Consider the following 9,943-nt stretch of genomic DNA (forward strand, 5'->3'; position numbering starts at 1 on the left):
GTATTTCAATGTTTTTTATAATTTATCACTTCACTGCACTTTAGAACACAAAATAACACCAAATTTGTACACTAAAGTCCATTAAATAATAAATTGAAACCATTAAAACAGATCGACCATGCTTCCCGTTCAACTACCCTCCACGGAATCCAAAGCAGTCTTGTCTTAGATCTGAGACATAGCAGTTGACGGAGGTTGCACAGATCTGAGACAAAGCATAGGAGAGGCTAGACACGTGCGAACATCGCGGTGACATCTGTCACCACGCCCACATAGATGGCGCTGACACCTCCCTAAAACGGCACACGCCACTCCGCCTGCGAACCTGCATCGCGATGTCAAAGTTTCTACTGAGACTATAGTCTGGTCTGTGAGCACGTAGAATTTTGTCCAATGACCCCAAGCTACCCATCTCTATCGCTCGCGCGTAACTATGTTGCTGTCGCGCTCGCACACTCACTGCGGCTGCTCGTCGCACAGTCGCGACAGCAATATAATTACGCGCGAGCGATAAGGATGGGTAGCTTGGGGTCGTTGGACAAAATTCTACGTGCTCACGGCACGGACCATACTATACTCTCGTGCGAACATCGCGGTGACATCTGTCGACACGCCACTACAGTCTACAGTACATAAATGGCGCTGACACCTCCCTAATATGGCACACGCCACTCCGCCTACGTACGCCAAGCACACCACCAACTATAAGTTGGCATTGGCACAAACCCAGAACGTTTGTTTTTAAGAAAAATATGTAAGAATAATAACAAAATATATGTACAATATATCCGAACCCAGTACACCCCCAGTACACAGTTGACCCAACGTGAGGAAATCATTATAACTAACACTAACTTGCTCTGACCCGCGTTTCACGGTCATTATGAATGTAATTCTAGGACATTATCTAGCCTACATATTTATAATCTATTTTAGAGGAGAAGTAAATGATATAAAGAGGAATTCTCAGGGTAAAGAAATAAGAGAATAGGAATCACTTAAGTATTTTGATCGTTGTCGATGACTCGTATTATGAATTACTTTGCAGTCATCAATTATTAGCGTGTAGGTATGACGCAAATTACTGTGATAACATCTTGTAGTTGTAAGAAAATATTTTATCTTTTTTGGTTGTAATTTATCTCTTGGCTGAATAAATGATTAAAATTATGTCTTTGTTTCTTTTCCCGCACACGATACTTACACCAGTGCTGCAGTGACCAGTGAATCTGTAATTCATAATATAGGTAATTAAATCTATTGTGAAATCTTTAAATTATGATTTTTTTTCCTTTTCCTTTCGTTCAAAAAATCGGAACTATTCTTGGTGTTGGAACCAACAGGAACACGGGAACACCTATTCGTAATATAGTTCCAAAATACTGAACTGTCCTGTGCATGACATTGACAGTGGGGCGCCACCGTCAATACCGAATCGCTAGTTCCGATTTTTGCCATGTTGGAAACCATATAGTTGAACGATGGTAGCGCCCCCCTGTCATTGAGTTTGGCGGGACAGTTCAGCGTGGGTCATCTATATCCATGAAGCTATCTTTAGCTTCATGTCTATGTCGCAGTCAGATTGTATAATCCGCCGTTTTACATTACAGCTAGGCATTTTGCATTACAGCTCTGTTTTGTAATACGGCGGCTTAACGTTTAGCCGGATTGAATACGGCTGAATGAAAATCCGCCGGAATGTATTCGGTGCCAAACGTTCTTCAATACGGCTAGCCGTAATGTAAAACAGCGTGTCATTACCCGCCGCTTTGACAGTTTTTAGTTCCTATTTTCAATACCGTGGCGCTGCCTGACATAACATGTGATAACAACAACAATGGCATCGGATACAGAAATTGTATTGCTAAATTGCGTAGTTATTTGTGAATTTAACAGAGAAAACGTGATAAGTAATATGTCTGTCGACAGTGACTTTAAGAATAATTATAATGTGCAATTAAATAATTCAATGTGGAACAGTAAAAAAACCGTGGACAAGGGAACGAGTTTTAGAGGTTATAACCCACATCAAAACAGCTAAAGTGGCTATGGATTCTGGTGTTCGGCGGAATCCTACACAATATTATTAGTGTAAAAATATGACATTAAGGCTGTGGCCAGTGAAGATAATTTTATCTTAAAGAAAAATAACCCAGAAAAATGACTAAAACTTTATTTTTTTGAGTTACCTGTCCCCTGTGATCATTTTTAATGTCTAAAAAAGACTAAAGCCAAATATCTAATTTATTTTTAAAATGTTTAGAAAAGTTTAATTGTTTTGAGTTCCTTTTTTTAGATGGCTTATCATCCTATCCCTTGTGATTTATAAATAAGTTAAAAAAATTTACTGAAGCCAAATATATTATTTAGTATACAGTAACGAAGATAATAATTCTTAAAATATGTCTTATTAAAATTTATTCTCATTAAACATTGGTTTATTTTGTAAGTATGGTCACCCTACAATCTAAATAGTAGTACGATGCCGCTAAACGTGGGCCGCCGTATTGAAGAACGTATCGCAATGACAATCCGCCTAAACGTTGAGCCGCCGTATTACAAAACAGAGCTGTAATGTAAAATGCCTAGTGGTAATGTAAAACGGCGGATTATACAATCCGACTGCGACATCTATATCTGTAGATGGTCTATATCACCTTTGCGTTTTGTTCATAGTTTTGTTTTTTTAATCTTCGTTTGACAAGACAACGTGTTTGTGTTTCATTTATCCGGAAAATCATCCTATTTATATCGTCTCTATCAGTGGGTAGACACTTCTCATACAAAAACTAGTCTCTATATGTAGCAATTGATATACAACCTTATCCCTTAAGCAATAAAGTGCATTTTAGATTGATTTCACTATAGCAGGGGAACCCGCGGATCAATACCACCATACTAAAAATAATTGTTAGTGTCCTTATGTTGGTAGTATTGTTAGTTTGACAAATGAAAAAAAATGTCTGTCAATTGAGTTTGAGTTTTTAACCGGCGAATTGATTCGTGTGAAGTTATTTTCTCAGATTTGGTGCAATATTACTGTAAATAAACTTTTCTGTCGTTTACGTTGAGTTGATTAAGTTCCTCCGTATCGGGCGTGATAAAGTTTGCTGTTCAGTGTTATGTTTTTTGTGAGATAGAGACTCTTTTAAATAAGCTGTGTTTCAACTTCTACAGAAGTTTAAACTCTTATTTACTTTTCTGTTTAATGGGTATGTTATCTACTTACTTGAAATATTAGATCTATTACAAATCTATTTTTCATTAAAAACAACCCTATGTGATGAAAATGTAAATGTACTTTCAAAACTGGTAAATGCATGAACCAGGGCATTGACACTGGTTGGAGAGAAATTATAGGCTTTGTTTAATTAATACCTATTTCATTTTAGGCTTCTACTGATAATGGAGAGTAGAAACAACAAGAAGTGCGTTATTTGTAATAAGAGGCGAAGTCGTGGTGGATCACCCTTACTTTTAAGTAGGTTTCCTCTGGATTCTGACCGGTAAGTTTCTAATAACACTCATTTATTACAAGATAATTTTACTGATTGTGTAAACTTAAAGGCTGGGATTAATATTTTTAATCATACAGTAAATAACCATAACCAATTTTTAATTTCAGTATTTTGTTTCGTACTCTGTAAATGAATTGCATAACAATACTAAAAGAAATTAGTTGATGAATAAATTTCAGTTTGTTATTCTTTTTCTTTTCTAATAGGTATTTCTTATTTCAGTTGTCGAATGTGGGTTAAAAATGCTGGCATAGAAGACTTAGCATATGTACCTATTGAAAAGTTACACCAACTGAAGTTCGTTTGTGGTGGGCACTTCACTCCTGAATCCTTCAATGCCAAAGGAACTCGGCTGAAGAACTCAGCTATTCCAACACTGGAATTGAGCAATCCCATCTTGCCAGATGAAGTTTTGACAGAGTTTCCTCTTCATGTAAAAGACTCCAATAAAGAAAACCTCAAGACAGGTATGATGATGACTTCAATTATTTTTTTTAAATTTAATTTACTATCTATCAATTTTTCTGAATTATTTAGATGTCTTAATTAATTTCTTTGGTTTCCAAAACAAACCAACCGAATGCAATTTAACAAGGTTCTTTCTTTGTAACCACAAACATGTGTTGTATGCTTATCAATAAATAATATATAATTTCAATTATTAATTATATCTATACTTTGTTACAGTTCTTTATGATCATTCATATTGCATTCCAAAGAAGTCAAATCCAGTTGAACGAGGTATGTTTATCTAAAATTATACTAATAATATAAAAAGGAAATATTTAATTGTTTGTTTGTATTTGATCGGCTCCGTAACTCGAAGCCAAGATAGCCTAAAGTGCGGGTTAGAACCCCACAGCTTGAATATTGTAGTAAACCCACTCGTAACACAATTTAGCTTAGAATGTGTGTTGAGTTAGAGGGACTTTAGTAATTTGTGTAATACAAATTCTTCAAAAAAAGTACCGGACCAATTTGAAAAATTTTAGGCAATCTACATTAATTAGCCAGGTCAGCTAGTTTAATAATATTTATAAGCTAGTAATTTTTAATGTGAGCAAGACATGTACTAGACTGATTGTACCCTAAAGTTGGGTAAGAACATGACATTTTATTACCCAATTCACATTTCATTATCTGCTTTCAGTTCCCCTTACAACTACAACCAAACAACTAAATTCAACATGTTTGGGAGCTGTGGATATACCAGATTCTGGTATTTCTGCGAAAACAACTTTTGAACCTCTTCCTTCTACTTCCAATGCACCAGAACATATGACCTATAAACCCATTACTCATGGTAAGTGTACAAACTAATTATTTACCTTCTAAAATATGCCTTCCCTCAAACTAAAGAATGCCACCCTGGATGCGTTCTGCAGTCTGCAGTCAGGTCAAAATGAACTTATATGTACAACATTCTAGGTTTCTGTACATTTTATATTAATGCGATTTGACCGTGCGGATACGAACAAAGAACGCAAAGCACACGTGACTGATTGCCTTATCACGACCACTTACAGATTGTCTTGACATACCCGCAGACCGCATCCAGAATGCAGAACATTAAAATCTCTAAATGCCTTTAATTTAATATTATGTCATTGTTATTGAAGGTGGGTCCACGCTTCATATTTTATGAGAAGAGCTATCATTATCCTGTCTTTGCATTTTTTTAAAACTTGATAATGATTGATTGATTTGGAAATAATATGTTTCATAAAACAACAAAATAAATTTTAAACTAATTTGCATATTTATAATATTTCAGATGATAAAAACATTTGCCATCAAGATGCACAGGCAGAAATATTAGTCCACAGTTATAAAAGACCTAAGAAAAACATTGAAATGAAAGGTAAGATAAAACATACCTAATTTAAAAAACTAAGTAAAATTGCTGATTAATTAACCAATATTCAATTCAATTTGCTTTAATGTTGTTTTTTTTACTAATGGAAATGTTTTTATTACAGACACTTCATCAACATTTACAATTATAGCCTGACCAGGAACATAAAAACCCTGGCATAGAGGCGCGTCAATTGCATTTTATAGTGCAACACTGAGTACAGTCGTACCTGTGTTAAATTAATAGGCTAACTTTATGTATCAGGATTCAGGATTACGGGCTAATTTGATATTTTCATAAATTAACGAAAAAATATTATTATAGGTAACCTGATTTAAATAAATTAAATGAAACCATCAATCGAGCTAGTAGAATTTATTTTATTATTCATCAATAATCAAATTCAGAACTTGAATATTCAACTGCAATGTCTGCTCATGAACGCTTCAAACTCGGTACTTCTTTCCCAATACCATAAAATTCAACACTTAGAAAGTGACAAAAAATTTTAAAATAGGTAGTTGAAACAAACCCCAGCTAATTTTCATAGTGGACTGTACTATACGATAAACATGTCAGTCAATTTGACAACCTTTGTCGGAAACATTATTCAATGAAAATATTGTCCGAACCCTTAGTATTTCTTTTCGACAAATACTTTAACACATTGTGAACCACTTTTCTTTCACGACTATAAAAATATTTTAGCAATTTAATTCATAAAACCAATTGCGCACATTTAAAATAAAGTTTGTTTACACTTTGACAGCAATAGACTGACATGCAAGGTGACATGTCAATGAAGTTTTCAGTTACTGTTGCCATTAAAAGAAATTAGTACCATTAGTTTTCCGCAACATGGCGAGGGTTTTTATGTTCCTGGTCAGGCTATAAAGAGAAGAGGCTTTGGCGACAGTTACAAAATGCAAAAAAAACAATAAGGAATATAGCGAAGTCAAGAGTGAATTTAGACAAGTTAGATTCGGAAGTGCTGACATCGTTAGTAAAGGATGTAGTGCAGAATAACAAAAAAAAAGTCACAAGGAAAAAGGTGGACTTTAGCCAACAAAATATATGCTTTGGCTATATTTAAACGGTCCCCTAAAGCATACCGCTATATGCAAAAGCTGTTTACGCTACCAAGCACTAAAACGCTCCAAAGGATTTTAAAAAATATACCAATGGAGCCTGGTATAAATAAAAATATAATTGATATGTTAGAGGCAAAAGCATCAAGTATGCCAAAGGAAAATAAATATTGCTCGTTAATATTTGACGAGATGGCGTTAAAGAAACGGATAATTTATAACGAAATTGCTGATAAAGTGGATGGCTACGTGGATTATGGAGAGGGCGAGAACATGGGACGAGAAAAGAAAATTGCAGACCATGCGTTAGTGTTTATGATACAGGGTGCTAAACATAAATACAAACAATATATTGCGCACTATTTTGTGGAAGGCACAATATCAACAGCAAAACTGGCAAAAATTATATCGGACATCATCAAAAAATTAAAAGAAATCGGATTTATGGTTCTAACAACAGTTTGTGATCAGGGATCTACAAATATAGGAGCTCTTAACATGTTAAAAAGAAACTGTGGACAAGGCATAGACAGCAACTTTTTCTCTGTAAATAATGACAAAATTTTTATAATCTATGACATCCCTCACTTGTTCAAATCATTACGAAACAATTTCTTTAAAAGTGGAAATATGTCTTTCGATGGAAAAATTGCACAATGGAGGGTTTGGTAGTTGCAGAAGAACACAACAGAAATTTTTTAAATTTTAAAAAACTGAATAGTGCTATTGTAAATCCAACATTCAAAACTAAGATGAGGGTGAAGTATGCTGCGCATGCTCTGAGTAATACCGTGGCAGCTATTTTAAAAATGATGGCATGGAAAGAAGTTTCTGATTGCAATGATACAGCATTTGTGATTGAACAGTTAGATAAACTATTTGATTGTACAAATGGTCCATCATCTTTAAATGACGTAAAGAAAGGGATCCGGGAAAATGTTTCCACATCAAGTAATCACATTGAGTCTTGGACCTTTTATACTGATAAGTTAAAAACCATAAAATTTATAACAGCAGAAAACACGATACTAAAAAATGTTAAATGCGTAAAGGGATATCAAATATCTATCAAATCCTTAAACGATATTTGGGAAAAGTTAAAGAATGAAGGGTTTAAATATATGAACCTTAGACAGTTTAACCAAGACTCTCTGGAAAACTTATTTGGAATCATTAGGCAACACAGTGTAACCAATAGAAATCCCACTATCACGCACTTTACTGCAGCGCTTAAAACAAGCATGGTTACTGGGCTGAAAGTGCCTCATAGCAGAAGTGCTAATTGTGAAGCAGACAACAATAAACATATGCTGGAATATAAAGACATTTTAAAAACTAATTTAAAAACAACAGAAATAAAAATTAATGTTCAAGATTCCACAGACACTGAATTTTATCCTGTGTTGTCTATCCCGGACCCTGAAAACTTAGAACAGCCCATTGAAAATTTGTGTAGCCTTGAAAACCAACCAGTAGTATATGTAAGCGGGTATTTAGCTGCCAAACTATTACAGAACAGTTCTTGTTTAATTTGTGAAGAGTGTTTGAGCGTGAAAACTCCTGTTGACAATGATTTGTATGCATATATATCTCTTCGCGAATGGTGGCATGATAAAAAAAGTCTCGTTTATCCAACAATTCAATTATGTACCACCGTAAATGAAGCTAAACAATTTTATCATGACCATATTGCCGACCAGATATATATGGAAAATGTTGGAAAATTCATTTTCTTAATGTTGAGTACAAATTGTAATTTTAGTTGGTTTAAATGTCAACAACATAATAAAGAAATTTATGATAAGATGTTTAAAATATTAAGTTACCTTTTTCTAAGAAAAAGTTGTAAAATCATTAATGACAGCTTCATAAAAAGTGAAAACAATTTTGCTGACAAAAGTAAAAAAGCACAGCAACAAAGCATTGAAAAGTAATCTTGAGGCTGAGGTTCGATCAGCTGATAAGAAAATTAAAGATGTTTATCTTTATAAATAAAAATCCTATTTTTTCTTAGAAAAAGTTGTGTGTATGGTTTGTAGGGCCATACATTTATCTTAGTAGAGTTGAAGTTAGTTGAAGTAGAGTTGAAGAGCACGTCGAGAAGAAAAGATCTCCAAAGTTTAAAGTTTATATTGTAGTAAAATACTGACAGAGTTATCGTGGCAAATCTTTTCTTGAGTAGTAGTGTTACGTGGGATGGTTGTTGACGTACTGAGTTATAATAAAGAAAAATACTTAAAATAGTAACTAACGCGCGCCCAAAAAGTAGGACGCAAACGTAAGCGTAAAAGTAAGTGCAATGTACGATGGCTTGCCCGTACATTGTGAAAATAAAAGTTTACAAAATTATCATTTCTGTACTTTGTTATAATTTTCAATAATTCCTCATGCCTACAACTGCTATGTCATGTTCAATACTTATTGTAATATACCTATTTTATTTCGAAATAAATAATTTACGTTACAAAACTTCGTTTTACTTACACATAGTATAAAATAAAAATAGTAATCATTAAAATATTGAAGGTTCCTATACTAGATATCGATATGCAATTACAACCCTAGCAAAGTATCGATAATCGATAAGTTATTACGAACGTCACTAATACTGTCAGAAAATAAGGCATTATGTTGGTAGCTCCGCCTGTAGTTTGTGCGGTTGGTAAAGATTTGCGGGTCGTTCTCTAAAATGCATATGTGTGCGTGAGCTCAAAAAATATCTATGGAGTGCCGTCTCTTACTCTTTTATGCTCTTTGGTCTCTATCTTGATAACAAAAATACACGTGATTTTGACAAAGAAAGAGAACAACACAAGCATTATATAATTTTAGTGGAGCACATAGCATAGACAAGAACACACCTGCACTGCCTTCAAGTTCAAGCGTTTCTTGACTCCCAGCGTGACCACTTTTAGTAGATTTCTACTTTTTTGGTAGATTTGAGGCAAAGAGAACGATGATTTAGTAGTGCGAAATCGTTTAGTAGATTTTGGTAGATAATTGGTATTTTTAGAACATTGCTATAAATGGTAGTCCAAAATTAAATTGTAACCGAGCCGAGAATCCAGGCCAGAAAAAAAGAACTTTAGGGTCCGTTTATGGTCACTATATGAAGGCGAACTAACTTGACAGTTCAATTCAATGCACACAAATGTTGCCACATATTGGCTAGTGTTATTAATATCGACATAAAAAAAATCAAACGTTCAAACCAAGGGTTTATTTTTAAGAAGTACTTTTATTTATCAATGAAATTAAACTTAAAACTTGTATTAAGGTTGGTTGGTATAGTCGGCCGTTTGGTGTAGTGGTTCAGAGCGGACTACTATGCCGAGAGGTCCCGGGTTCGATTCCCGGCCGGGCAGAAATTGAAATGATGAATTTTAATTTCTGTGACAGGTCTGGGTGTTACTATGTATAATATGTATGTATTTAAAAAAATAAGTAGTATATCCGTTAAGCTAGCACCCATAACACAAGCA

This window comes from Ostrinia nubilalis, chromosome 21 (genome assembly GCF_963855985.1).
Source record: "Ostrinia nubilalis chromosome 21, ilOstNubi1.1, whole genome shotgun sequence".
Taxonomy (NCBI): domain Eukaryota; kingdom Metazoa; phylum Arthropoda; class Insecta; order Lepidoptera; family Crambidae; genus Ostrinia; species Ostrinia nubilalis.